Below are 17,164 nucleotides of genomic sequence, written 5' to 3' on the forward strand. Positions count from 1 at the left end.
ACCCTGGTGATAATAATTGTTTTAAGTTCCTCCCCACTTTCACCTCCAGATTCACTATTATTTCTGAGATGTTATTTGTATCCTCTACAGTGAAGGCAGATGCAAAATATTCGTTCAATTCATTCACCATTTCCTTATTTTCCATTATTAATTCCCCAGACACTCTCTAGAGGACCAACGCTCACTTTACTTACTCTTTTCCTTCTTAAAAACCAGAAGCTCTTACTATCTGTTTTCATGCTTCTAGCTAGTTTTCTCTTGTACTCTAATTTCCCCCCCCTTATTAATCTTTTAGTCATTCTTTACCGTTCTTTATATTCTGCCCAATCTCCTGACCTGCCACTCATCTTTGCAGAATTATACAATTTTCCATTTTTCCTTCAGCCACACACTGAAGCCTCTGGCTCTCTCGGCCTGACTGTCCACATTGGTTTGAAAATTGATGTACTGGTTAGCCCTCCTGAAGAGGCCCTCTGCCACTACCTTGGTACAGTGATGTGTGGCGAATTAGGAGATGCCACACATGCCCTCCAGTGGGCCCCTGGAAAGAGCGCGAGACGTAGAAATGCAGCGCCAACGTAACCTTGACACCCACTGGCATCAGACACCCACAATGTAATCTGAGCTCACTTCCTCCGCTGTCACAGCACACAGATTGATCACAGCCTTTCAGAACGTGCGCAGTCTTCAGTGACACTGCCAATCGGATACTTGGACTTGTTCATCTGTTGTCTGTACACCTTGGCTACTGGGTACCCTGTTGCCACACCAGTCTCTGTGCCTGGTCCCCTCTGCAGCCCTCTGCCACTTCCCATCATGAGGCTGCCCCTGCAGGTGACCATGAGGTTGCTACTGTTTGCCCACTCCTCTCTCTTAGGTTCTCCTCCTTGCCGGAATGCGTACTGCCATGCCATCTGGGCACTGCCACTATAATGGGGGCCTTTCCAATGGATGCTGAAATGCCACCCAGTGCACAACCAGCCCCCCCATCCCCCACCACCCCACCTCCTAGACCCCTCTCCAATAAGCCCTCTGCCAGGAGGAAAAGCTGTTCAAGGAGGCCCCAAGCCTAAACAAATGGCTGCCCTACTCCTTGCCTGCAATGAAAGGGAAACACTTCAATGAATGGCTGCTGAGTGCAGCTTATCTGGTGGGGGAAAGACAATGACCTTGAAGGTTGTGCTCCCAGGATGAGGCTATCCCATTGTATTCTGGGTGTGCCAACGCCTGCGATATCCCCGAACGTGGATACTCGGCTGCAGAATTTGTGGTCATGGGGGACTGCGTTCGCGCTCTTTAAGAAACACTAACCACTGCTGCCCATTGCCACCCTTTAAAAGCTGCCTAGGCTCCGACAACCCCAGACCCCGTGCGCTCGTCGCAATACTCAAAGGGGCTCATAAAATCGCCTTCAATTGCCTCCTCAATCATCTTTAATTACCTCTCTATTGCTCATTTTGAAATTGTGATGGGAGTCCTCAGTTGACTTGCCGTCGGAGGAACAACCCTGTGCCATCTCCCGCTATTTGATTCACACAGCCAAATATCTACCTAAACGACAGCATTAACTCCAGGATCCCCCGGGCATGTAAAACTGGACTCTGCACATGCCCCACGTGCCTTTTGCCAATCATTTGACAACAACAACTTGTATTTTGATAGCGCCTTTAACATCGTAAAGTACCCCCAAGGTACTTTACAGGAGTGCTTTCAACAATCTGACACTGAGCCACAAATGGATATATAAGGGCACCTGACCAAAAGCTTGGTCAACAAGGTAGGTTATAAAGAGTGTCTTACAGGAGGAAAGAGAGGTGGAGAGGTTTTGGGTAGAAATTCCAGAGCTTAGGGTCTAGGCAGCTTGCTGGAGCAATTAAAATTGATGGTGCTAAGAGGTCTGAATTGGATGAGGTTAGGTATGTCGGAGGGCTGGAGGCAATTCCAGAGGAAGGGAGGGATGAGGCCCTGGGTGGATTTGAAAGATGAGCATTTTAAAGAGTGAGGCACTGATTAACTGGGAGTCTAGGTCAGTGAGCAGAGGGGTGATGGGTGAAGGGGATTTGCTGTGAGTTAGAATAGGCTGGGGCAGCCGGGTTTTGGATAAGTAGAACTGATGGAGAAAGAGGTCATTACAAATCAAAAAGCTGTTTTTTTTTTCACAGAATATATGTGACTTAATAATAGCAGTAATCCTAGAATTCCTTAAACTTCTGGATCACTTCTCTTAAGACAAAACAATTAAAAAGATACTACATTATCTGGAACAGTGGACAGAATATTCAGTTTTAGTTTTATTTTTCTACAGATCAGCTTCGACCTGATATATCTTAATTCCCTGTGAAGCCAAGTCCTCCTTTGATAGAAAAACAGAAAATGCTGTAAAAACTCAGCAGGCCTAAGAGCATCTGTGGAGAGAGAAATTAAGTTAATGTTTCGAGTCCGTATGACTCTGAGTGGGTCATACAGACTCAAAACATTAACTTTATTTCTCTCTCCACAGATGCTGGTCAGGCCTGCTGAGTTTTTACAGCCTTTTCTGGTTTTGTTTCAGATTTCCAGCATCGGCAGTGTTTTGTTTTTATCCTCCTTGGATGGACTCTGCTGGGTCTGCCTGACGCCCCCCCCCCAACAACAAGATGGGTTTTTTCTCTCCTTTTTGTTAATTCTGACCCCGGGAAGCAGAAGATCATCCTAAAGGCTAGTCCTGCAGAACACAAATAAGTCAAGTAAGTTCAACTGGAATGGGCTTGAATGATCAGTAAAATGCCACCCTATTTGAATCCTGACCTAGATCCCCAACTTTGCTGCCATGTGATTGAAATGTCTGGAGAGCTAAGTTTAGATCAGCAGTTGCATTTTGACATAGGAACATAAGAAATAGGAGCTGGAGAAGTCCATTTGGTCCTTTTAGCCTGCTTTGCCGTTGGACAAGATTGTGGCTGATCTTCTATCTCAACTCCATCTTCCCACAGTATCCCATATCCCTTAGTGCGACCTCTGTCTTGAATATACTGAACGACTGGTTTTCCATAGCTGTCTGAGGTCAAGAACTCCCAATATTTTGGACACAATCATATCCCAAGGCATGGAGACATGGTTCGATATCCGGAAATGTGGCAGGAACATAGAGGGGTATGTTCCAATTTAAAATGTAGAACCACGTTCCAAACTTACATACATTTTTCCCTAAACATTTCCTTTTCCACCCCCAGGTTTTATATTTAGATTTTGGGTGCGGATCCTTCTGTTCTGGAGACTAAGCCCGGTGGCTGGTGGGATAGTTGGCGTGATTCTGGCTGGACGGCAGGACAGTTGAACTTGTGCAATTTCCTGCTTTTCAGCTCATTAATTATGCATCCGCGAGGAGTTGGGTGAATTTTGTGGCGGGACGGGCAGGAAGTCGCCTGCGCTGCCATTACCTCATGGGATTAAAGGCCCTGCCGCCATATCTAAATGGAGCCCGGACAAACATTCACTCGCTGCAGGCCAGGTCCTGCAGAGAGCAAGTGCGCGATGGCCCTGACACCTTCAGCCCCACATTTCAGTGAAGCCTCCCTGGAGGTTCTCCTCGAAGGCCACCCAGGAAAGGTGGGAGGTCCTCTTTCCGATAGATGAGAGCAGAAAGCCCTCCCAGCTGGCCACAGCAGCCTGGGAGGAGGTCGTTGGGGAGGTTAGCATGCATGGGGCCCAAAGAACGGACTGCTCCACAGTGCAGAAAACACATGAATAATCTGCTGTGCTCCACCAGGTAAGTGAAACTCCTACTCACTGCATAAGGACATCAGGCAGTCTAACCACTGGCAGACGGGACATCAGCACTGAATGTGTGCCAACCACTTTAAGCTCACCATCTCATGTAAGTCCCTACACAAACGGCATTGCAATCCCTTACTGGGGAGGGCTCAGCAGAGATAATAGGCATGCATGCTTCTGAACTGCTCTTTCATCCATTAGGTTCCCAGCTCATGGGGGAGACGGTGGCATAGTGGTAATGTTGCTGGAATAGTAATCCAGAGACCCAGGCTAATGCATGGGTTCAAATCTCACCTCATCAACTGGTAGAATTTGAATTCAGTTAATAAATCTGGAATATAAAGCTAGTCTCAGTAATGGTGACCATGAAACTTTCATCAATTGTTGTAAAAACCCATCTGGTTCACTAATGTCCTTGCGTGAAGGAAATTTGCCATCCTTAGCTGGTCTAACCTACATGTGACTCGCAGACTCACAGCAATGTGGCTGACTCTTAACTACCCTCTGAAATGACCTAGCAAGGTTAATTCAAGGACAATTAGGGATGGGCAACAAATGCTGGTCTTGCCAGCAACACCCACTTCCAGGTGACAGGCACTGTTGAATTAAGCACCTAGAGCACTTATAAAGAGTGATCTCCAATACCAGTGGGCACCACAGGGGCTGAAGTGCATCATTTGCTCCTGAAATGATAATTTAATTTGGTAAGGCTCCTTTAATGTTTTTTCCTTAGTTAAATGCCCCTTAGGGGATAGCAATTGGCTTTTCTGTATTGGTTAATTAGCTTTTGTTTTCACTGGTACTCAAAAGAGTACAGAGACCAGTTACCGTGCCCTTTAAAGGGCTATCAATTGGTTTGATTAATTTTTTTAATTGGCTCTTTGTTTAATGCGGTAAATCGGTAGTCAAAAGAGTATAAAGAGACACCTCCGTGACTGGTGGGCACCATGCGGGCTGGAGTGCTTCATTAGCCCCCATTTTGATTTAGTTAGATCAATTTCCTTTGGCGTTTTGGTTCTGTTACAGTGCCCCTTTAAGGAGCCATCACTTCAATTTAATTTGTTAATTTGTCCATTTGTTTTTCTTAAAATAGCATAAAGAGAGACCTTCCATGACCAGTGGGCACTGTGGGGGCTGGAGTGTTTCATCACACCCCAAAACAATATTTTAATTTAGTTAGATACATTTCCTTTGGCGTTTTGTCCTTTTGTAACAGCGCCCCTTTAAGGGTTATAGCCTTAACTTAATTTGCTAATTGTTTCCCCCCACCCCCCCCCACCCCCCCTCTCCCTTGTTAATTTGGCCTACCAAAAGAGTATAAAGAGAGACAGCTGGGACACTGGTGTTGTAGATAGAAAGCAGACTTATGTAATGCAGTGTTCTGTAAATAAACCTATTATCAAGAAAAGGATTTGTGTTTAGTTTCATGCTTCACCATCTGGTTTGGGATCCAATTAACACTACCCATTATTTTCTTCCTCTGCTTGTACTCCCATGAATTTAGATGGCTGAGGGATAATCATAACAAGATGTTTAAAATGATAAAGGAATCTAGTAGCATTGGCGCAGAGAAATCATTTCCTCTCGTGGGGAAATCCAGATCAAGGAGGCGCAATGTTCAAATTACAGGTAGAAGAAATCCAAAACCCTGTCTCCCTGCAGCGCTGCAGCAAGTTAAATCTTCAACTTTTTTTCAGTTAGATAATATCAAAGGATATGGAACAAAGGTGAGTAAGTTAATTTGAGATCAGCTGTGATCTAGTTGAATGGGACAACCCCAGGTTGGAGGGGCTGAATGGCCGCCTCCTGTCAACTTTATCACTGCCGGTAGATCCTTAAGCTACCTTGTTGCTGTATATTCGAACTTTCTGAAAACCTTGCCTTCTTGCTTTACCCTTCCCTAGCTTCACCAGCATCCTCAAACCTACCCCTTTTGGTAAGTTGTGAATCATCTGCCCAAATTGTCCTCTTGCTCCTACTTGTGTCCATATCCGGACCGTGAGGTTCCATGTAATATTTTTGCTGTTCAGGCATCATTGGGGAACTGCCTCAAGAGTGTCTGAGATATGCAGTGCATGATTGCTCAGTGATAACAAATGATTCCAACCTTTGTTCCTCTAAAGCCAATTTCATTTTTTTGCCAGATACTCTCAAAGCCCATCTCCCAGGCTTGGTTAAGAGTAGCATCATGAATGATTCTCCTCCCCATTATCCAAGCCATTGAGGTTAATGTATTGCATCCAATCACAGCCTCAATGACCTGAGCTCACTCAACACAGGAGCAGGAAAGGAAAGGAAGGCACTGGCAAATGTGACGGCGGGGGGGTGGGGGGTGCAGATAAAACCAGGCTTTGGCTATAAATGAAATTCTTTAGCAATAACTAAGCCATTGATAGTGAAAAGCTCAACATGTAAACATTTATTTTGAAACTGTTTGTTTTATACCCCTGAAGCCATGACTTTTTGTCAGCCAGGATCAATTGACTGAAGTGTCATCACTATAACCCTGGCTAAAAGCTGCAGCGCATTCATAGTCTCTTGAGAACTAACAGTTTTTGATATCATAAAAAGGGAGATAAAATGCTTTTCAAGGGAGCATTGTGCTCTCTCCTTCCCCACCAGTATAAATATTGGTCTGGGCTTTGTACGCTATACACTCTCAAACCTATAAAGGTTTGTAGCATATAATATATCCTGTGCAAGGGTAGAAGCTTAATTAAATATTGACCATTTAATGATTTTAATTTGTTCACATCCACCAGTCACATAAAAGTCACAGAGAATGTGTTGTAAGGGGCTGCCCTTTCTGAAGGTTCTGTTCTAATTGTCCTCTCTCCTGTTTTCTTTGCCGATGATTTCCTCTGTGATTTTGGGTGCAGAGCATCCTATATTGGTTACATAACAGTCACTGCAGTGAAACAACAGCGGCAGGCTTTGGGCCACTTTTATTTGAACAGCTATTGGTAAAACTGCATTGGGGTTGCAAAAGCCAACAGAGAGATTGAGAGGGAGGTGCAGCAACAGAGCAGGGGGAGAGGGATGGAGAAAAAAATGGGAGATTGGGCTGAAAAGGAAGGGAAGGTGGACTGAGGAAGGAATTAGCGAAGAAAGAAAGAAAAAGGGTAATGAAACCACAACAACTTGCATTCACCCAGCATCTTCACCACAGCAAGATATCCCAAAGCACTTCATGGGAATGTGATAGACAAAAGAATTGACACTGAGCTAAAGAAGGGATTGTGACAGGTGATCAAAAGCTCGTTCAAAAGGGATAGGCTTTAAGGCATATCTCAAAGGAGGGGATAGACAGAGAGGTTTTAAGGGGGAATTAGGGCCCGGGGTCTAGCAGGCTGGAGGCACAGTGGTGGGTGAATGAAGAGAAAATGAAAGAGAGAGGACATGAAAGAGAAAATGAAAGGAAGACAGCACGGAAAGGAGAGCAGTAGTTCAGGGGAAGGAGACAATGAAAAAATAAAATGAGGGAAAGGAAGCAAGAGACTGAGAGTGAGAGAATGAAAAAGATTTACACTGGTTGTTTATTGCAGCTCATGCTGGATGTGCTTGAGATAATTTTCGTTTTGCACTGCTGGAATCTTTGCCAAGGAGCTGTGGGTTGCAATTTCAGTAAATACTTTAAAAAAGGCAAATCCACAGGCTAAAACGTCTGCCTGCAATCATTTTGGCGGAAGATTAGAAATGATTAAAAAGCATTATTTCAGCTCCCAGTGATTTGTACAACCATAGCAAAATTACAGTCAATATTTACAGCTCGAGGACAACTTCCAGTCCAGGGAACTGCTGGCAGGAGAGAGTTTGTGCAGATAATTAAAACGTGAAGAGCCTGAGAGTGTTACACGGTTGACTCCACAGCAAAAACGTGAATCTTTTTTTTTTACAGCAAGATACTCAGCCTAAGGAAAGGCCATGCACCAGATTAAACAAATTCTTTGATGGATAGATGTAATCGTAACTAAATTCATTGGGATCATGGTAATTTTTACATAAAGTGTGCTTTTTAAAAAAAAAATAACCATATTCCAGAACGTATATTAGAATGGATCTGGAAGGCTACTGAGGAAAACTATGACTCTGTCTCCGTCTGTGAGATGTTTTCAAAGCCAGCCCAGTCTAGCGCGTGAAGGACTGTGGTTGTAAGGCTCTTATGTGAAATGAGCTTTGAATGCTATGGATAGAAAAATTGGCCAGGCTAATCCATTACTGCCTGTTTTATGCCTCCTACCTAGTTGGAATGTTCCCCCCACCCACCGGCCTTCATTCACCCACTCTCACGAATCATCTTTCCCTATTATTCTTTTCCACAACCTCAAAAACTTGTGAATTTTCACCACCCTCAGTATCCATTCCCACCAGCTGTTAAAACCTCTTCTTCCATTGCCTTTGCCTTTGTACCCACTTCATTGGTCAGGAGTCTTGCTCCAGCACGGTGGAGCCTTTTTTACCCTTCTCCAGTGTTACCCCTCCACCTGGGCCCCTACCTCTGACCTCTTACCCTCGCTAGAACGTTTCACTGAGAGCTGTTGGTGTGGCATCGGCTGTCTCAACTTCTCCACTCCCCTCACTCACTCTAAACTTCCTCGCTCTTAACTTGCTGCACTCTGTTCTCTCAGGTCCAACCCTAGCATTATCATCAAATCTGTTGTTGTTCGGCATACTGACCTCTATCTAACCATGAACCAACTTGCTGACATGTCCTCCTACCTCCCTCTGAACCATGACCCCACCATCAAACATCAAACCATAATTTCCAGGACTGTCACTGACCTCATCTCCTCTGGAGATCATTCTTTCATGGCTTCCAATCTCATAGGCCCCTTATCCCAAACAGCCCACTTCTACCTCCTGAAAGATCCATAAGCAGGATGGCCCTGGTATACTTATTTGTTTCAGCCTGTTTCTGCCTCACTGATTTTTTATTCCCCTCTCCCGGCTCTATGTTTTTCCCCTTGTCTAGTCTCTTCCTACCTACATCCAGACTCTTCTGATGCTCTCCATCATTTTAACCACTTCCAGTTCCCTGACCCTTTTCACCATGGATCTCCAGTCCCTCTGCACCTCCAGCCCCCACCAGGATGGTCTCAGAGCTCCATCAACTTTGAACGGAGGCCCAACCAATCACCATCCACCACCACACTCCTCCCCCTGGCTGAATGTGCTCTTCTCCTTTAACTCTGCTCACTCCCTCAAAATAAAAGGTGTTACAGGATACCTGTTTGAGTCCGAGCTATGCCAGCCTTTCTGTGGAATATATGGAAATTCTTTGTGCCAACCCTACTCAGATGAAGTTTAACACAAATAGGTGTGAGGTAGTACATTTGATAGGAAGAATAGGGAGGTCACTTATTACTTGGAAGTTGCAAATCTAAGTGGGGTAGAGGAACAAAGAGATTGCAGACTAAAAATAGACTAATTACTAAATGTTCAATCTCTGACACTTCCTTCCCTTTCTTGACTTTTGGGCCTCCATTTCTGGAGATAGGCTATCAATCAATATTCACTGTAAGCCCACTGACTCCTACAGCTACCTCGACTATGCTTTCTCACACACAGCTTCCTGTAAGGACTCTATTCCATTCCCACGGTTTCTCTGTCTCTGTTGCATCTGTTTGAATGATGTAACCCTCCATAATGGCGCTTCTAATATGTCTTCTCTATTTCCTCAGTCGAGGAACCCCCTTCCCCCACCATGATTGACAGGGCCTTCATCAAGGCCTGTCCCTTTCCCAAACATCCGCTTTAGCCCCTTCCCCTCCCTCCCAGATCCATGATAGGGCTCCCTCCCCCGGTTCTCACCTTCCACCGCACCAGACTCTGTATTCAACAGATCAGCCTCCACCATTGTTTCCACCCCCGGACTGATGCCTCCACCAAACAAATCTTCCCCTCCCCTCTTCTTTCAGCATTCCAAAAGAATCAGTCCCTCCACGATAGCCTGCTACACTCCTCAATCACCCCTTCCCTATAAAACCTACCCTTTTACCTCCTCCCTTCTTACTGTCCAAGGGAGGAAACACTCCCTCCAGGTGAAACAGCGAATTATGTTTACCTCTTTTAATTTAGCATATAGCACTCGCTGCTCATGATGTAACCTCCTGTACATTGGGAAGACCAAACACAGATCGGGTGACCATTTTTGTGGAATCCTGCACAGAAGGGGAGGAAGAAGAGTGGGAGAGCGATAGTGATAGGGGGTTCAATAGTCGGGGGAAGTAAACATGACTCCAGGATGATAAGTTGCCTCCCTGGTGTCAGGGCCGAGGATATCACAGAGCAGCTGCAGGACATCCTTCTGGGGGGTGGGGAAAAGCCAGAGGTCGTGGTCCACATTGGCACCAATGATATAGGTAGAGAAAGGATTGATGTCCTGCAGGCTGAGTTTAGGTAGTTAGGAAAGAGATTAGCGAGCAGGACCTCAAAGGAAGTAATCTCCAGGTTACTCCCCAAGGCCACGTGCTTGTGAATGTAGAAATAGGAGATGAATGCATGGCTGGAGAGATGATGCAGGAGGGAGGGCTTCAGATTTCTGGGGCATTGGGACCAATTCTGGCGAAGGTGCGATCTGTACAAGCCAGACGGTCCACAACTGAACAGGACCGGGACAAATGTCCTTGCAGGGAGATTTGCTGGTGTTGTTGGGGAGGGTTTAAACTAGATTTGCAGGGGGTTGGGAACCTGAGGGCAGATTCAGATAGGACCAACACAGAACAGGGAGCAGGAGACAGAAAATTAGTGAGTGACTCTGAAAGACAGGAGAAGCAAAGGCTAAGGAGTGTACAGCACAGGGATTTGGCAGCGTTAAACGGTATATATTTAAATGCAAGGGCACAGACACATGGCAGCATGATATCATTGCTATAATGGAAACTTGGCTTAAAGAGGGACAAAAATGGCAGCTCAATATCCCTGGATACAGAGTTTTCAGGCAGGATAGAGAGGGGGATAAAAAGTTGGGGGTGTAGCATTATTGGTTAAAGGATCAATTACATCTATGAGGAGGGATGATATACTAAATGAATCACCAAACAAGGCCGTATGGGTTGAGATCAGAATTTAAAAAGGGGCAGCCACACTACTGCAAATGTATTATAGACCCCCAAATGCTGAGAGGGCGATAGAAGAGCAAATATGTAGGCAAATTTCTGAGTGCAAAAACAATAGGGCAACAATAGTTGGGGACCTCAACTACCTGAATATCAGCTGGGATACGAACAGTGTAAAGGGTGCAGAGGGCACAAAATTCTTGATCTGCATTCAACTTTTTTATCCAGCATGCAACACGCCCAATGAGAGGGAGAACAATTCTGGATTCAATCTTAGGAAGTGAAGCTGGGCAAGTGGATGAAGTAGCAATGGGTGACTATTTTGGAGATAGTGACCATGATATAGTTAGATTAAGCATGATAATGGCAAAGGATAAAGATAGAACAGGAGTAAGAGTTCTAAATTGGGAAAGATTAATTTTACGAAGTTGAGAGGTGATCTGGTGAAAGTGGACTGGTTACGGCTACTTGAATGGAAATCAGATACAGGCCAGTGGGAAGCATTCAGTAGAGATCTCCTACAGGCACAGTGTAGACATGTCCCCACAAAGAAAAAGGATGATACTGCCAGATCTAGAGCCCCCTGGTTATCTAGAAACCCATGGGGTAAGATGAGCAACAAAAGAAAGCTCATAAAAGTCTCAAAAAATTAATACCTTAAAAAGTCTAGAGGAGTATAGAAAATACAGGGGTAAAAAAAACATAGAAACATAGAAAATAGGAGCAGGAGTAGGCCATTCGGCCCTTCAAGCCTGCTCTGCCATTCATTAAGATCATGGCTGATCATCCAACTCAATAGCCTGCTCCCGCTTTCTCCCCATATCCTTTGGTTAAAAAAAGGAAATCAGGAAAGTAAAGAGAGGGTATGAAAAAATACTGGCAGGTAAAATCAAGGAAAACCCAAAGATGTTTTATTAGTACATTAAGAGCAAAAGGATAACGAAGGGAAGGGTAGGCCCTATCAGGGATGTACAAGGTAACTTATGCATTGATGCAGAAGATGTGGGCAGGGTTCTTCACAAAAGATAGGGATGATGCAGACATTCTAGTTAATGAGGAGGAATGTGAAATACTAGATACAATAAGCATAATGAGAGAGGACGTACTGGAGGAACTGACATCCTTGAAGGTGGATAAATCACCAGGACAGGATAGATTGTATCCTAGGCTGTTACATGAAACCAGGGAGAAAATAGCGGATGTCCTGAGGATCATTTTTCAACCCTCAATAGATACAGGTGAGGTACCAGAGGATTGGGGGCCTGCAAATGTTGTACCATTGTTTAAAAAGCATGCGAGGAATAGGCCAAATAATTATAGGCCGGTCAATCTGGCTTCGGTGATGGGCAAATTATTAGAATCAATTCTGAGATCCAGGATAAACTGTCACTTAGAAAGGCATGGATTAATCAGGTATAGTCAGCATGGGATAAGGGGAAGTCATGTTTTACTAGCTTAATAGAAGTTTTTGAAGAAGTAACAAGGAGGATTGATGAGGGTAGTGCAGTGGATGTGGTCTACATGGATTTTTGTAAGGCATTCGACAAGGTCCCAAATGGCAGACTGGTAAGAAAAGATAAAAGCCCATGGGATACAGGGGAATGTGGTGAGTTGGATCCAAAATAGGCTCAGTGACAGGAAACAAAGAGTAATGATCGATGGGTGTTTTTGCGAATGAAAAACAATTTCAAGTGGCGTTCCACGGGGCTCAGTGTTGGGTTCCTTGCTGTTTGTGGTATATATTAATGATTTAGACTTGTGGGAGGCATAATTGGGAAATTTGCAGATGACACAAAAATTGGCCGTGTAGTTGATAGTGAAAGGGATAAATTTTGTCCCTGGAATGATATCGATGGTCTGCTTGAGTGGGTGAAAAAATGGCAAATGGAATTCAATTCTGAGAAGTGTAAGGTAATGCATTTGGGGAGAGCAAACAAAGCAAGGGAATATTCAATAAACGGAAGAATATTGAGAGGGTTAGAGGAAGTGAGAGATCTTGGAGTGCATGTCCACAGGTCCCGAATGTGGCAGGTCAGGTGGATTAGGTGGTAAAGAAGGCATACGAAATGCTTTCCTTTATTGGACAAGGTATTGAATATAAAAGCAGAGATGTGATGCTGAAACTGTATGAAACACTGGAATTTTGTGTACAGCCCTGGTCACCACTATACAGGAAGGACATACTTGCTCTGGAGGCGGTAAAGAGGAGATTTACAGGAATGTTGCCAGGGCTTAAAAATTGCAGCTGTGAGGAAAGATTGGGTAGACTAGGGTTGTCTTCCTGAACTGAGCAGACTGAGGGGTGACCTAATTGAGGTGTGCAAAATTATGAGGGGCTTAGATAGAGTACAGAAAACACTTCTTTCCCCTAGCGGAGCCGTCAATTACCAGGGGGCATCGACTTAAAGTGATTGGTAGAAGGATTAGAGGGCATATTGGGAAAAACTTTTTCACCCAGAGGGTGGTACGTGTCTGGAATTTACTGCCTGGCTTAACGGGGTAGTTGAGGCAGAAACCCTCAACTCATTTAAAAGGTACCTGCATCTGCACCTGAGGTACTGTAACCTGCAAAACTATGGGCTGGGTGCTGGAAGATGGGACTTAAATGGGCAGCTAGTATTTTCTTCAGCTGGCACAGACACGATGGGCTGAATGGCCTCCTTCTGTCCTGTAACTTCTCTATGGTCTCTAACCCCTCACTGCAATCCTCAAGCATGAACCCGTGCTTCCAGTTGCCTGTCAATTTATTCTCCATCTTTCTCCCACTCTGACCTTTCTGTCCTCGACCTCCTGCAGTGTTCCAATGAACCTCAACATTAGCTTGAGGAACAGTAACTCATCTATCAACTGGACACCACAGACTTCCAGATTCAACATTGAGTTCAACAATGTTAGAAATGCTGGAAACCATGCTAAAGCTGATCTAACGGCAAACTCTCCAGGATAGACATTATTGTAACTGTAGACGGGGTGGCGAGGCAGTGAAGTAAGGTGGTAGGTGGGGATTTGTTATGCCGGGCGTTCTTGCAGCCCATTTCTTCATAAGTCACAGCATGTGACTGACTCAAGCACACACTGACCATCTGCAGTCTGGCCCCCTGGTGATTTGGGCATTATTACTTTGCTTTTCAATTTTTAAAGCACCTATCATTGTAAGGGGCAGGAATTGAACCTCACCAAACAACCCCTCCACCCCTCCACCCCCAACAACCTTTGGCCGAAGGGCTAGATTTTGAGGAGTTTCTTAATGGATTAAAGAGAGGGTGAGGGGCACAGGAGTTCAGGAAGGGAACTCCAGCATTTAGGGCCTAGGCAACTAAGCAACAATTACTTCCAATGATGAAGAAATTAACATCAGGAATGCAGAGAGGCCTAGATGAGATGAGTACAGTTATCTCAAAGTGTTGCAGGGCTTGAGGAGATTACAGAAATGGGGAGGGCGAGGCTGTGGAGTGTTTTGAAACAAGAATGAAACTTTTAAGATTGAGGTGTTGCTTATGCAATGTAGATCAGCCAGCACAGTGTAGATGCGTAGACAGGACTTGGTGATGTATGGACGCAGGCAGCAAAGTTTTGGATGGTCTCAAGTTTACAAAGGTTAGAAAGTGGGAGGCAGCTAGGGATGCATTGGAATAGTCAAATCTACAGGTAAAGGCATGGATGAAGATTTCAACAGGGGTGGTATCAGGCAACTTTACAGAGGTGGAAATCAGCACTCTTAGTGATGGTGTGCAACTGTGGTTGGGAGTTCATCTTGGGGTCAAATATGACACTGAGGTTACAACCAATCTGATCCAGCCTCAAAGTTACCAGGCAGAGGGATGGTGTCAGTGGTTAGGGAACCAGGTTTATGGCAGGGAGAGAAAATAATGGCTTCAGTATTTAAATATTTAAATGGAGGGAATTTCTGCTCATCCAGTACTGGGTGTTGGACAATTAGTCTGCGAATTTAGACACTAAGGAAGATTCGAGAGAGGCGGTGGTGAGGTAGAGATGGATGTCATCAGAATACATGTGAAAGCTAATGCTGCCCTTTGGATGATGTTGCTGAAGAGCAGCATAAGAAATAGGAAGGGCCAAAGGATAGGTCCTTGGGGCACACCAGAGGGAGATGGAAGAGAAGCCATTGCAGATGACTGTCTGGTTATGATTCGCTAGGTAAGAATGGAACTAGACAAGTGTAGGTCCACCCAGCTGGGTGGCAGTGGAGAAGTGTTGGAGGAGGATGATGTGGCCAATCATATCAAAGGCTGCAGACAGATCAAGAAGGATGAGGAGGAAATGTTTACCTTTGTCACAGTCTCATAGGGCTGGGTCTGGGTTTTGGGTCTGTAGCAGGGGTGAAAACCTGATTAGAGAGATTCAAACATAGAAAGGTGGGCAAGATTTTGGAGGAAACAACATGTTCAAGGACATTGGAGAGGTAAGGGACGTTGGAGATGGGATGATAGTTTTCAAGAGTGGAGGGGTCAAGTGTTGCTTTTGTTTTTGAGGAGGGGGCAATGATTATAGATTTGAAGGAGAGGGGACAGCACTTGAGAGAGAACCATTAACAATATCAGCTAACACAAACTTGCTCATATACAATATCTAATACAACCTCAGAATACCCAAAAATGTTTCACAGTCAATATAATATTTTTTAAGTGTAGTCACTGTTGTACTGTCGAGAAAGCAATAATTTGCACACACCAATTGTCCAAAAACAGCAATGAGACAATGACCAGATAATCTGTATTAGTGACAAAAACAAAAGCACCTGGAAAAACTCAGCAGATCTGACAGCATCTGCAGAGAGGAATACAGTTGACGTTTTGAGTCCGTATGACTCTTCATCAGAACTAAGGAAATAGAGAAATGAGGTGAAATATAAGCTGGTAGAGGGGGGTGGGACAGGTAGAGCTGGATAGGGGGCCAGTGATAGGTGGAGGCAAAGAAGGGATTGCCAAAGATGTCATAGACAAAAGGACAAAAGGGTGTTAATGATGGTGATATTATCAAAAGAATGTGCTAATGGGGACATTAAGGGTAGCAACGAGGACAAGCTAGTGGTAGATGGCCCTAGTGGGGGTGGGGTGGGGTGGGGGGAAGGGATCGAAATAGGCTAATAGGTAGAGATAAAACTATAGATCGAAATAAATTTAAAAATAGGTGGGAAAAGAAAAATATATATTTTTTTAAATTATAAATTATTGGAAAAAGGGGAATCGGAAAGGGGGTGGGGATGGAGGAGAGAGTTCATGATCTGAAATTGTTGAACTCAATATTAAGTATGAGTTCAACAACACAGATCATGAACTCTCTCCTCCATCCCCACCCCCTTTCCGATCCCCCCTTTTTCCAATAATTTATAATTTTTAAAAAAATATTATTTTTCTTCCCACCTATTTTTAAATTTATTTCGATCTATTGTTTTATCTCCACCTTTTAGCCCATTTCGATCCCTTCCCCTCCACCCCACCCCAACTAGGGCCATCTGTCACTAGCTTGTCCTGCTTGCTACCCTTAATGTCCCCATTAGCACATTCCTTAGATAATATCACCATCGTCAACACCCCTTTGTCCTTGTGTCTATGACATCTTTGGCAATAGCTTCTTTGCCTCCACCTATCACTGGCCCCCTATCCAGCTCTACCTGTCCCACCCCCCTCTACCAGCTTATATTTCACCTCATTTCTATATTTCCTTAGTTCTGATGAGGAGTCATACGGACTCAAACCGTCAACTGCGTTCCTCTCTGCAGATGCTGTCAGACCGGCTGAGTTTTTCCAGGTATTTTTGTTTTTGTTTCAGATTTCCAGCATCCGCAGTATTTTGCTTTTATCTGTATTAATGACATTTGTTCAGCAATAAATATTGGTCAGTACACTGGAGAGAACTCCCCTGCTCTTCTTCAGAATAGTACACCAAGGACAATAGGTTGCCACCTCACTCAAAGAATGGCACCTTTTTTTAAATTAATTCACAGAATGTGGGCTTCACTGGCTGGGCCAGCATTTATTGCCCATCCCTAATTGCCCTTGAGAAGGTGGTACTGAGCCTTATTCTTGAACTGCTGCAGTCCATGTGGTGTAGGTACACCCACAGTGCTGTTAATAAGAGAGTTCCAGGATCTTGACCCAGCAACAGTGAAAGCACGGCGATATATTTCCAAGATGGTGTGTGACTTGGAGGGGAACTTCCAGCTGGTGGTGTTCCCATTTATCTAATGCCCTCTAATGTCCTTCTAGGTGGTGGTGCCCTTGGAAGGTGATGTCGAAGGAGCCTTGGTGAATTCCTGCAGAGCATCTTGTAGATGGTACACACTGCTGCTACTGTGATTCGGAGGTGGAGGGAGTGAATGTTTGTGGTTG

The 17,164-nt window shown here is 44.6% G+C and overlaps 1 protein-coding gene and 1 non-coding gene across 3 annotated transcripts in view; one reads left to right on the forward strand and one right to left on the reverse strand.

Annotated features, from left to right (window-relative positions):
* Nucleotides 1-17,164, reverse strand: part of LOC144682225 (cadherin-8-like) — a 266,245-nt gene that overhangs the window by 168,657 nt on the left and 80,424 nt on the right. The window lies entirely within an intron of this gene.
* LOC144682334 (U1 spliceosomal RNA) lies at nt 1,140-1,300 on the forward strand. Its single transcript, XR_013576990.1, has one exon. It is a non-coding gene; the product is annotated as a U1 spliceosomal RNA (small nuclear RNA).

The sequence above is a fragment of the Cetorhinus maximus genome, chromosome 6 (assembly GCF_964194155.1).
Source record: "Cetorhinus maximus chromosome 6, sCetMax3.hap1.1, whole genome shotgun sequence".
NCBI classification, from domain to species: domain Eukaryota; kingdom Metazoa; phylum Chordata; class Chondrichthyes; order Lamniformes; family Cetorhinidae; genus Cetorhinus; species Cetorhinus maximus.